Source organism: Papaver somniferum, chromosome 3, assembly GCF_003573695.1.
Source record: "Papaver somniferum cultivar HN1 chromosome 3, ASM357369v1, whole genome shotgun sequence".
Classification (NCBI taxonomy): domain Eukaryota; kingdom Viridiplantae; phylum Streptophyta; class Magnoliopsida; order Ranunculales; family Papaveraceae; genus Papaver; species Papaver somniferum.
This window is the reverse complement of record NC_039360.1, coordinates 51,276,705-51,290,437: the sequence shown is the minus strand read 5'-3', so window position 1 is coordinate 51,290,437 and position 13,733 is coordinate 51,276,705. Positions and strand designations below refer to the sequence as shown.

Genomic DNA, 13,733 nt, shown 5'->3' with positions numbered 1-13,733 from the left:
TTCTCTCCTTCTTAACCAAACCAAAACTTTGATTTTTTTTCCTCAAATTTTTCATCTAAACAACTCTTATAATTCTGAAAATTATTTTAATCACTAAACAAAATATTTAATCACTAATCAAGATTATTAACACTAATACGTAAAGGGCAGATTTGTCATTAAAATTTTTTGGGTTAAGGGGTTATATGATTTTGCTATTTCACAACCTTTTTTGTCTTCATTCAGTATGCCTTGGAAGATTTTGGTATGCCCAAAATTATAGTTCAACAATAGTGTGTTTGTAGATGACCTGTGTATTTATACCGGTACTGTATGGATTTCGATTCCTTTAGTTATCTTTTCTGGTTGGACTCGGATTCAAAGTACTTGGAAATCTCACAAACTGGATAAGTCTAGTAAACCCATGTATACCATTGTTACGAATATGCTAGACACGTGTGCCTAGCCTAGCACAGCAAGTGCAATTCGAAAACAAAGACTTTGTACGCAAATCGAGTAGTCAAATCCAACTTTATGGACACTCCTGTTATATTCTAGTACTGGGGCTGTGAAATCAATAAAGATTGATTCCACCATAACTCAAGCAAAAAAAATAAAATTAAACAACCTTACTACAGAAATGAATACATCAAGCAATTTTCTGTTTTTCTTCTTCTGCCACTTGTATTCTTCATACGATCTTATTGAGGAAACCGTAAGAGCTAAATCTTTCGTCAGTTTCTCATTTTCTGTGATGTCCTGGAGCACATCAAAATGCTTGGACAGTCCATTTTTCTTCGAATTTTCTTCGTCTACGAGACTTTCTACTTTCTGAATCGGCTCAAGGCTAGTACTATCTGATATAGAAGATACACTTACCTTCCTCACTTTGATTTGGGTCTGATGCATATGGCTGATATTTCTGCAGACAAAAGAAATGTCAAGGGACAGCTTTATATCCTAGTTCAAGTTCTGTTGTAAGATGAAAAATAAATACACTATACGAAATAAATATACATATAAGATCAAGATCCACCCACAGCTCCTTGTGTACATGGTTTAAGATCAAAATAAATGGGTTTTTTTTTTTCTTTTTCTTTATTGGTGTTAATTAGGAGTAGCCTTTCATCAAAAGTTGCTTGTAAGTTACCCCAAAGTTCGACATGATTAAAAAACTCTCCTAAGACCATAAAATAAATAACTTGTGTTGTTTTTAAAAATAAAAATGTAATATTTGGTCAGTAAAATCTAATAATGATTTCCATTGTCCATAAAATTATTCGCCTACTTTGCTTAATCAAATCTTTAAGTTAGAATAATATTTCATGTTTGAAGAGAAGACCAAGGTAAGAAGCTTACCGCAACTGAACCTGTAAGGGAACCACCGTCCGCATCATTCTCTAACAGACTCCGACATTTGATATTCTTTTGAAGCTATAAACAGTATCAGAGTTAAATAGTAACCAATTGTATCAAAGACTAGAAAAAGGTACACCCAACATGTGCATGTTATGCATTTAATTGACAGGAAAAATGTACCTGCCATGGCCTCTGCAGATCAAAAGCATAACGAGAATGCCGCAAGCCGTTTTATGAATGCAGGTGCCCTTTGCATATCATGTCTTCCTTCAAATAACGTCGTCTTCAGAGCTTCAGCTAGCACTTCTCCCTGAATCCTGATCTCTGCTTAACAAATAAAACAGATTGGTCATTATTTTGCAGGTATAGTATGGCCATTTTGGAACACCCGTCTTTAAGAGGTTTCACAATGCCGCTCAATGGGATTCATCGCTTATAAGTATATATTGGAGATACGGAATAGGAGCAGGACTCAGTGTCGGGAACCTCTTGGTAGAAGATAATAAGATATCTACTAAAACTGATGGAGTAAAGAAAATGCCGATAAGTTCTGCGAGAAACTTCAAAAGGTTCAACAGGGTGTCCTAGGATCATATGTAAACATTAGTTTACGGCTGTTTCGTGACAAGACGATGATCGAGATACCGACCTGTCGGGTCTGTACTCGAGCATCAGGTTGTAAAGCTGGATAAAGAACTCATGTACATCCACGTTTAAAGCATCTAAATTGCTTCTCATCACTTTAGATGCCCAAAACAACATCATAGAGGTTCAGAAACAGTTAAAGCATTTTAGTAAGTAGAGTCAAGGCTGGGTACCACCACTAGCAAGTTTTTTGAGGGAATTCATAGCACGGAGCAAGTAATGGGTATTCCTCAAATTCACCAAATGAAGAACGCTACTTATATCAATCCAGAAAGAAATGGAGCAAATTAAGAGACCACTACTAAGAGACAAGAATTACAAGATAAAAGAAAGAATGACGATGACTCCACTGCATGGTGACATTATCTAGATATGTTTGCTACAGGGGTCTATACAATGAGAAGAGTCTGGGAGTATATGTTTGGTGGTACTTGTTCAGGATGATTCTTATAAAAAAAGAAAAAGAAAAAACTTAGGATGATTAAACGAGACTTATAGGTGTTGAAAAAAGGTTAGCATGATTAAACGAGACTTATACGTACTGGATCCTAATTATGATGAGAGTTCAATTGACTCGCACTTATATGTCATGAGAGCTCTAAGAGTTCAATGTGGGATCCCATCTAATGTTCTCCTCCTAAAATGATGTTGCAATCTAGATTTCAAACAAAATCAGTGCCAAAGCATCAGGTGCCATGGCACCAGCGAGAGCATTTCAGCAAAATATGTCTTTCTGGGATTGAGGGAGAAAGAAATCTAAGATATGCAAGTATATATATACCTGGTTGAACTTGTCTCTATGGTGTGCTTAACGAAAGTATGCTTGAAATACGGCAGAAAAAGTATCTGATTGCATTCTTCTGCGCTCCAGTGCATCTGGAGCAAAGGTAACAGCTTTTAAATCTGCATCAACTTAAGAGAAACAATCAAAACCTTGTTATTGGACGAACAAGATAAATGAATTTCAACATAAGCAAGTGGGTGGTTGTCGTAGATGAAAGAACACCTCCTCTCTAGTCTTTGTCTTCAAGTCTTGCCTACTTCTCTTTTTGTTGTTCACGGGTGGTTTGTTCTGACTCTTCAGCTTTTTCCATTCCCCTTTTTTCTCTTTAACCAACTCTCTTCTCCCCCTTTGACATATCAGCCTTCCCCATATCCTCCAGAAAAAACTAATGAAAGAAAAATCTGTACAAATGTGCAGAGGCAACAAACATAAATTAGTTTAAGCGGAAGTAAACACGGCCAACAAAAGAGGCCTTTTTGTGTAATATTTCATCCATGTAAGGTTATCATTCTAGGAAAACTACATCTGGGGAACTTGAGAGGACTGGTGAAAACACTTTTTTTCATCTGTAAACTACTAACAGCTGAATACTCTGAAAATAGATTACAGACTGAGGCTTGGAGATTGCTAAGGAAATTGAGTTGAAGTGTTTTTCTTTCTTTTCAGTCTATATTACTTGCAAACTTTCCTATCAGTATCTTCCAACTTTGTTTAGCCCCAGTGCCCTGCAAATAGTCAGATTATCTAAATGCCTTGCAGCATTTCTTAGTATGGCAGTGTTCCTTTTGCTTTATTCACTTTTTACCTCAAGTTAATAATTCGTGTTATCATCGCACTGTTTTCTAAATTCAATGAAGTAACTTGACTTGGTCCAATACAGCTAAAACAGCTTGATTTTAAGTATACCTACACATCTTATCACAATTGGTTGGGTAATCTAGTAAATCAGAAACTTAATTTGGCAAGCAATGGGTTCTCCATAATACTACGGTCCTGTTAAAGATACTTCAATTCAAGACTAGAGATGCTGGTGTATAGGTTCATTTAGCAGAACTAAGATCATTCATACTCCGCAATTATATAAAACACATATTTTTTGGGATATTCTTAAATAATTAGTTTCTATGTTCTTTTTTCATGAGGCATTTAATTGACAGTTTTAAACACGTGTTTTTTTATGAGTAACCCAAATTGTTACTGCAACAGTATGTTTAAGAAAACACCAATCCACTCAAAAGACCGGGCAAAAGGAAATATTCAAAGGAAGCAATTCTTAATGTTGGTAGGAAGAAGATAATATTATACCTCGATTGTATCAGGATACAGCCGACACTATAATTTTACAAGATTTGCAATCAAGTGAACAGCCTCCACAGTTGCTTCACCAATATGTTTGCCCTCATTAAGAAATAGCGATTTCACAGCTGTACAGCAAAGATTCCTGTAACCAATTGAATCATCTTCATAAAGATAAACCCTACTCAGGACGATTACCTCCTAAACTGAACATAGCACTAGTGAGCAACAGTAACTGAAGAGAGAAACATAAAATCCCAAGCAAAGCCTAAAAGAGCAAAGTTCAAAGCCATATTTAACTAATCGAGCATGTTTACATGGGCTTACAGCAATCACAGATGGTGTACCACTAGGTTTTGGACCTCACTTGAAATCAATGAATAAGTGAAAGGAATAACTTACTTTGAAACCAAACTAGATTTTTTTTGGATGAACGCACGTAAGAATCTTTCACTCAATAATGTAACAACATCTTCCACAGGTAAACTAGACCCCTGGTTGATGTCATGACTTAAGATGTCAACAGTGTTGATTCATAGAACCGCTTTTCTTTACTTCCTTCGAAACATTCATCTCCAGCTCCTTTCAGTGGGAAATCTGATCCGATAACTGTTGCACGCAGTGAAAGAAGAGTCAAATTGGAGAACATCACAAGTAACCCACGTCAAGAGTAGTGAACTGATATAATGTGGCAAAGCATGAAAATTACCCAGATCTTCGTCATTATTATCACCTGCTGAACTTTTTCATCTTCCTTTGTTGCATTTGCAGGTCTCTTAGCTTACTTTGAAGCTGCATTATTACCTATATCCAGATAACAAACTAATACTTCCGGGTTCTGTATAGTAATTTTCCATCCAAGGATTTAATAGGAAGGGCATCTACAGGATCTACTTCAAGCTTATCTTTCTCTATCTGGTTCTCCAACTTTGTTCGTTTAATAGTCCTCTCATAGTGAACTTCAATATCATCCTCCTTCTTTTCATAGCTTCTGACGAAACAAATAAATATCTACTACAATCAGGTCAAATTTTCAACCCAAAATAACTAATATTATCACAATTAATCAACAAAACCATAATTGGAGATTTCTGAGAACACATTGCTGCCGATTAAGTTCCAGATATGCAAAATATTTAAAGTTTTAATTAGATCGTTATAAGCTGCTTTCTGAAACCCTAAACCCAATGAAATTATTCAAAATAAACAGTAAATGAAACAAAGGAGGATGAGCGTACGTACCTGATCAGAGCTTTACAGTCTATGGATTCAATAAAATTAACACCCTAGGTATTTTCTAAGACGAATTTTACACAGACCTCTTCTTCTGGTATTTCCGGTAGAAGACTAGGAGGAGGGATAAAACCTTTCTTTTCTCCATTATTTGTGAACCAATCTCATCATATTCCAGCATTTTCGTCTTTTTAGGAACCCTGTTTTGTGGCATACTCATTCATTATGCTATCTAGGGTGGGTTTATAAGGGGTGTTTAAAGGTAGTGCAATTGCCTATATATCCTTAAACAATTTAAATTATTAGAGTGCCCTTATCATCAAAAACCTAAAATCAAAAATCAAAAATCAAAATCAAAATAAACTTTAAACTCAAACATCTTGGACTCAAATTCAATCAAAATTGATCAAGCAAAGCAAACACGAATCGAAGTGAGCGATGTTGGAGTGCGAAATCCAAATCTCAATTGCTCTTATATGTATTTTAGAATGTATGTGTAACAAACCCATCTTGTTTTTGATTGGTTTTATTTTGTTTGATCGATAGAATATGATTTCAAAGATGAAATTAGGGTTTTCAGAAGATTAGTTCGGCTGATCTTGGAGTATCAATTTTGAGCCGAACCTAGTGTATGATTTAGAGTAACACTATGTTCGGCTAATGCGACTTTGCTAGATTTTGTTCGAATCAGCCGAACCAAAATTCGTCAGTTACAGAGTGAAGTTCGGCTGATAACTTTTCAGTCGAACCTCAGTTTTTTTGAAAATATACCTAGGTTCGGCTGATAACTTTCCAGCCGAACCTCAGTTTTTCGAAAATATACCTAGGTTCGGCTGATAACTTTTCAGCCGAACCTCAGTTTTTTGAAAATATACCTAGGTTCGGCTGAAAAGTTATCAGCCGAACTGTTCATCTGGTTAGTAGATCTGGGTTTTAAAAATTAAATTTTTTGACAGATTCAACTTATAAAAAGAAATTAAAACTCGTATAGAAGTCTACCTATGATTTGAATCACACATTTTGGTCACTTCTAATCACTAAAATCTCAAAATTCAAAACCCAAGTTTTTTTTCACTTCTTCTTCTTCCTCTCAAGAATCCCAACTCTCTCACATAAATTTGATTTATCTACTAATTCACCACTAATAATATAATTTTTAATCAATCCTTAAAATTCCTAGCTAATCAAATCTAATCATAATCATTAACACCAATTATGTAAGGGTAGTTATGCCATTATCAAAAAGGGTGGATAAGAGGTGATGTTGTTTTTTATTTGGTGACCCTATTTTGGCATTATTTAGTATGCCTCAAAAAATTTGTGTATGCCTCAAAACAGGTTTCCTTTTTAGCCTTTGGGTATATAAGGTTTAAACAAATGGTCCAGCACTGTTAAAAATGACAAGATAGATGATTTTGGCTGAAAATGAATATGCATTGGTTTAACTTTTTTCAAATGCAATTTTTTTTGTGCTTTACCTTGTTACAAGGTAAAGCATAGGGGTGTAAATTTTTCCCGGCAGTCCAAGATCCAGTACCGTCCGTCATGTCCCATGACAGCCCGTGGTCCATTACGGGTTGGCCCGACCTAACCCATTTAAGTAAGAGGGCGGACACAGGTCACAAGTCAAATTTTCTTGCCCGGCCCAATACCCTCTCTATTTCCCCGTCAATGTTACCCGCCCTATTAGTCCGTCATTGTTATTTATTTACCTTTCCTTAATGGTTGTTTTCATTTATTTATTTTTTATCCTAGAATATACTTGGTATAGATAGTTAATACAGTCAATGCTCATAGTTCTCATCTCAATTTGTTAACTTTATAGAGAAAATATTGAGCAAAATCTAAGGCGTGTCCTTATCTGATGATTCAATTCAAAAAAATAAGAGAAACTTTTGGTTTATCTTGTTCCCATCTCAATCTCGTATTTGATTATTAATCTTAAGCAAAACTTGTGTATTATTACATTACTTTATTTTCATTTTTAATAAATATATATATATTTGTAATATTCAAGACCCTCTCGGCCCTACCCGCCCAAGCCCAAATTACATAGCAGGCTTGGGCAGGTCATGGGTACTAACTGTAGATAAATAATCCTGCCCGCCCGGCCCTTTTAATTCCATGGGTAAGAGATTTTCCGGCCCGCCCTATACCGTCTCATTTAATAATTAGGCGGGTATCCTGGTCCGGCCCAATTTACACCCCTAACCTTGTTCAAAAATCTAAATAACACTTCTCGAATTTCGTAGCCAATATTTGTGCTAGAGTCACTGAATTTTTTTTCCGCAAATACTCTCTATCGAGATGTTGGGACCTTAGTCCCAACATTGGTAGATGGGACTTAATTGGATAGTTTATAAGTCAATGGAATCCTCATCTAGTTAACCGGTTTTCGAGTTGAGTTCTACCCATGGGCTTATGACGAGTTGGGGTTGGTACCCTAACATTTGGTATTAGAGCCAATCACCACGACTCGTGCCCCCTCCACGAAAGGGGTGACCTATAGGCTAGATTAAAGTGTATGGGGCCTATGTATGGGCGTAGTTGTCACCAGCATTGAACACTGGTAGGCGAGTGGAGCCGCCATAAGAAAAAGAGCTACCGTCCGGCCAGTGTCAATAGAGTGGGCCAACGAGGACGTTGGGTCTGGAAGCGTGGTGGGATGTTGGGACCTTGGTCCCAACATTGGTAGATGGGGCTTAATTGGATAGTTTATAAGTCAATGGAATCCTTCATCTAGTTAACCGGTTTTCGAGTTGAGTTATACCCATGGGCTTATGACGAGTTGGGGTCGGTACCCTAACAAGAGAATTGTGCAATCATCTTTCAGTGACTCTAGTATTGCGATACTAAAGATTCAAATTTGAGCCTATCATATCTATCTGTCGATGGAATTTTCGGGATTTATCTCTCGGCCATTTGGACTCTAGGTGTCCTACTTTAAAAGATATATTTCAGATATTAGAAACAGAAAAAAAAATCCATTAATCCTCCTGCATATCATCTCCAATTCTAAAGATTTATAAATTTTCTAATAATAAATTGTATCTATATACATCCTTATCAAACCCAACAAGCATTGATAGTCAAACTTAATACATAACGAGGTGGTCGAAAATCAAAGGCGGAGATCAAAACTGTAAGACCTTATTTCGATTTAAAAGAAAGGAAAAATCAAGTACCTCTGATCTATGATGCATCAAATACTATGTCTATGTATTTACAGCGTAATGTTCCAAACACGTCAATAGTAATTTTACTGAGTAATGAAGTGTACTTTCCGCCCTAGTCATATTTATCAGCTATCAAAACATGACCTGCTTAGATTCACAATCCACATCACATGATAAATTATTACTTAAACACAAAGTCATAACAATCAAAAATTAGCCCTAAGAGCGAGACCAATGTTGGTGTTGTTGTTTTGGCTTCATCCTTTTTTATCTACAACCGCATGCACTTCTTCAACTGATCTGTCAATTGCGAGGGACACTACTTCTCCACATGTGAATACCCATCAGACTTCATAACTTCTGCATGTAAAAAGAATTAAAAGGTAAGAAAATATTTGTTTAACCGAAATCGAAGAGACACACTTGGTAATCCTCATGAAATCTATACAAATAGCCAACAACTCTATCGGAACTCTAAGTACAACATTTACCTCATAAATTTTCAGGTTTAGCTGCAAAGTTTAGACAAACAGTTTTCAGTTCCTGACATTGGTATCGTTCTGCTAGGGACAATGTGTCTGCCACTGTATTTGCAGTTATGTCTTCACATAATTTTGCCTCGCACATGAGTTTCAATCGAGCAAGATCAAAGCGATCAACGGCAGCTAACAGATGTTGCACGAGTGTAGTTGAAGTGCAAACAGAATCTGAATCAGAAAGTTCATGTATTTTAGGAAGTTCATCTAAGTAAAAAAATAACAACATGGCCTGCAACACATCATCAGATAATTATAAGTTAGCCACACTCGTAAATTTATGCATAGATGAAGTAAAACCCAGATGATGATATTGTACTTTCTAATCTAAACCATGATAAGAAAACAATGAATTGTGGAAAGCCTTATCTTGAAGGTAAAAGGATCAAACTCTTCAATGGCCACCTTTTCGTTGTCTGGAATACCAACTAATCCAAAGAACTGAGCTCTGAATACAGGAGATCGAGCTGCAAGAATCGACTTATGGGCTCTGAAGAGTTCATTGCCAACTTGAAAAGTAACATCAAAACCAATTTCAGATTGCAGCAAACCCTTGAGATTCTGACTCATATCTGACGGGGGTACAAGAATAACATAATGTTTCCGCTCTTCAAAACGAATTCTCTCTTGCAGCACTCTGACTGTGCAATGAATGCTAATACAATCATCCTTGAGATAATTTGAGGTCTCCAAGTCCGACCTGCACACATACTTTCTACTTCCCCTGAAATTAATCCACATAAAAACGTCATTTATGCTCTAGGTTTTCTTGAACAAATTTCTACTTCACCGAATGGGAGAGTAAACAAACAAAAACATACAAAAATAAAAATAAAATAAAAATAAAACTTATGGAGTGCAAAATTTCAATTTTATGCTTAGCGATTTAATAGAACCTGTTAATTATGCCAAGTAGAACAAATATAAAGCGGAGCCGTACATCGTTTAGGCAATGAAGCTTTGTACGCAATTTAAATTCCCAAAGAACGATATGCTACTACCATCCTAGTTGCTAAACAGCTTCACAACTTAATGTGAGGATCAAACTACGGCGACTGTGTTTATGGCTCAATGATCGCTGTCGTATGCGTCAAAAATAAATTACACTTTCTCACAACTCAAAATAAATAATATAGCAAAGGTAAGAAAGGATCGTTCCCACATAGAGGATCTAGGTTGTCAAATAGTTTCAGTTTCCTATATAAACAAGGGGGATTTCTGATTTTTATGTAAAGGAAAATAAACTAAAAGCAAATAATGAAATAAACAAGCAAATCAATAAGATGAAGATATTGGTCAAGGATTAGTTCTCATTCACAAACATGAATTTGTAACAGTAACTAGAATTGATATTTAATCTCAACTTTTATCAAAAGTCCTAGGATACCTTGATCGCAAGAATATCCCGCTAATTTCCTCTTGTCATCAACAAACACATTAAAAGATGCGAAAGGGAATTCTTCCTAGAAAGCAACCTAAAGTGTAAAAGCACAATTAAGTTTTAACTCCCTAAGAGCACTAAGTTCTATGAAATAAGACTAATCAATGCAAACGAACGTGTTAAAACACTAATCCGTTTTAACAAAGGTTATGATCCACTTGTGACTACTAGGATGTATCACTACAAGCAATGATCACAATTATGCTACTTGTATTCAAGATGTATCACGATTACGTACAATAAACCCTAAACTAGCAATAGATATGATTACGAGTTCTACCAATTTGCAACTTGACAAAACTAACAATCAATCATACATGGCGATATTTCTAGTGAATCATAATCGACAAAACATGGAGACAAAACTAATTTATTGAATGAAAATCCATATTTGGAAATCCAACTTATTCCTTAACCAATAATAAAATCTAGGTACTCATGGCATAGGAGTTCATCACAAGAATAAAAAGAAGTTTCATGTTTCTAAACCCTGGAATAAAAGTAGAGAAGAAGATAAGATCTCCCCAAGAGATAGATGTCTCGGCCCTTTTTATAATCCTCTCCTGCCTTTTCTCAACTTCCGAGCTTAACCCCCAAATCCGGCTAACTGAAGCTACAGCTTAAAGACAACCCAAAAAGTCAAGCCCAGGTCCAAATCCTCCTGAGTCAGGCACCTGGATCGGTGAGTCAACTCGCTAAAATCTAAATCTGGCCGAGTTCTGACTTATTTCAGACAGTTTCCAGGCCAAATCATGCCTACTTTGAGTCCTCTTCCTAGCATTCATCTGATTCGAATGAACTGCACCCATACTCAACAACACATAATGAAGTTCACTTCCAATAGCTCTACCTGTATCTGCATTGAATTCACTTCCTTACCTTAAATCCTCCAGCCATCGAACCACAACTGCAACTCTAGTGCGGCTTCAGTCTAGCCCTTACATCACTGTTTCAGGCTCTAACCATTCTATTCTTCCCATCGAAGGCTGCAAATGCTCATCACTGCCACCAGATCCATTCAGCTCCACTATACACCCTGCTTGCACTATATCAACAGATCACATGCCTGTGTTCATCACCACTTGTTGTCGCCACCACTTTATATCACCAGGTCCAGCTTCAACCTCAACTGCCACTCAAGGCTCAAATTCAGCAGCAACTGCATTTACCACCTGACTTGCATCCACACTACAATATCATCCCATTCTCAGCGTCTTATCCTTCAGCTCTGCCCATCTCTCAATTCTACTCTCATTGTCACAGCCATTGAACCTTTGCTAACACCAGAACAACCACCAATTTTATCTCAGTTTGAGCTTCAACTCCATACATTCTTCTCTGCACCTCAATTCCTCCTTGAAACAACACCGTTTACCCATTCTGTAGCTTCTCTTGTAATTCCAGCAATCTCACTATCTCTCAGAACCTGAAGCACAACACCAATTGCTTCTCTCAAATCCACTACCATTTTTCTTTTCATCATACCGATCAGCACCAACAACTCTAGTTCAACTCAGCTCGACTCCTTCATTCGACCCACTAACAACCACATCACGACTCCATTCTCTGCCATCAGACTCAAACCACATTTATCGTTCTCACTTCCATGGTAGCAGCATCCTTACTTCAAGCATAAAAACGACTCAGCTCATTCTCGTTACTGCCGTGTTCCTCTCCTTCCATATCTCTCGGTCTCATAACAACTTTCATCTCCATCAGGTACTAGCACTAGAAAATCCATTGTCTCTGCCAGCATTCCCATCACCGATGCCTCAAACCCCGAACTCAAGCTTCCATCATCAACACTGCCAAGTTCTTCAACCACAACTCACTCCAGTCACAGCCAATGATAGCTGTTATGGCAGCAACACCGTGACTCACTTTTCTCTAGCTTTCCTCCCACACTCGAACATATCTGACACTCATTACTGCTCCATGATGCTCTTATCACCTGGCGAACGACCCTCAACCCCATTATTCTTCCTTGTCTTGAAATTCCACCAAGTACTCATCATTTCCTTCTCTTGGTTGGCTCTAAATGAAGCTATTGATCTCAGCTTGATACCCATCTTGACCCTTGATAAGCAGTCACAAGAACCATGTCTAACAGATGTAGAGAATTAGACTGGCAAAACACTCAGACACTTAGTCCTTTTATCGAACATGTGATGGGTGTAAACTGGTGGTCTTGTTCTTTCTTTGTAGCTTGATTCTGCCTTGAGCTCAACTCAAATTCGAACTCCTTCCCTGCAATGTAATCGAATTTCACACAAAACCCATTCATACTGACCCATTACAGATCCTAAAACACACATCAATTGGACCAATTTATTGAGATAAACAGCAGCAGCAACTCAACTCAGTTTCACTGTCTTCTTGGTTCAAAACTAGCCTCAAACTCGAATCTACATCAAACCCATCCTTCATATTCAATTAAAAGCTCAAATGCCTTCTTTAATCTCTCCATTTATCATCTATTTCAATGGCAGGACCTGTTTTCTTCCTCCCTGTATTTCCTTGGTTTAAACTGAACCCAAAACCATCGAACTCCCGTTACAGTTCATACCTAACTGGCCATTCTTTGTCTTAAACTCGAAATGCTCTCTTGAACCTTCGTAATTACTGATCATGGCTAGCCGGCAGTTGCTCCTTGGTGCAGCACAGGGAAGTGAACCTTGGCAGAGAACTGAGTTGCTCGACCTGATTTTCAACTGCTAAGTTATAAGCAAGGTAGTCAATTTCGGATTTCGGATTGTCTCGGTCGACACCGAGATACTGGTACAACTTTGTCTCGGGGAAATTCCGTTTTAAAATCTCGGTAAAATCTCGGTTTCATATTTTATATCCTCGTATCGATAATCACTTAAAAGAAACATAATATTAGTAAATCTGGTTGTTCACCTTCCTCATCATCAACACCAAATAATAATTTTAGCTCAAGAAATTCAAACACAGCAACAAGCAATAATACTAGTGAGTGAATTAATCTTTTTAATTTTTGCACGTGAGATTAGTCCACTCAATTTAAAAAGAAAAAAAAAATCCGGCCAAGACAAATCAATTCCGACCGAAAAACGCGTTTCCGGCCGAAATTTTCGCAAAGATTTCGTCCGACCGAAATTAATAAAATCGTGTCTTCTTGGACCGAAATTCGGAATTTCGCCGAAATTTCGGCCGAAATGACCGAAATCGACTACATAGGTTATAAGGCATAGAGGATGTATCCTGTCCTTAACAATTCTCAAAATGATTTCTTTGGCAGCCCTCAACAAAATATGTCTGGT

General features: G+C 37.1%; 1 pseudogene; it reads right to left on the bottom strand.

Moving 5' to 3' along the window:
* Positions 1-393: 393 nt before the first annotated feature.
* LOC113359433 lies at positions 394-11,917 on the bottom strand (annotated as a pseudogene).
* Between the last annotated feature and the right edge of the window lie 1,816 nt (positions 11,918-13,733).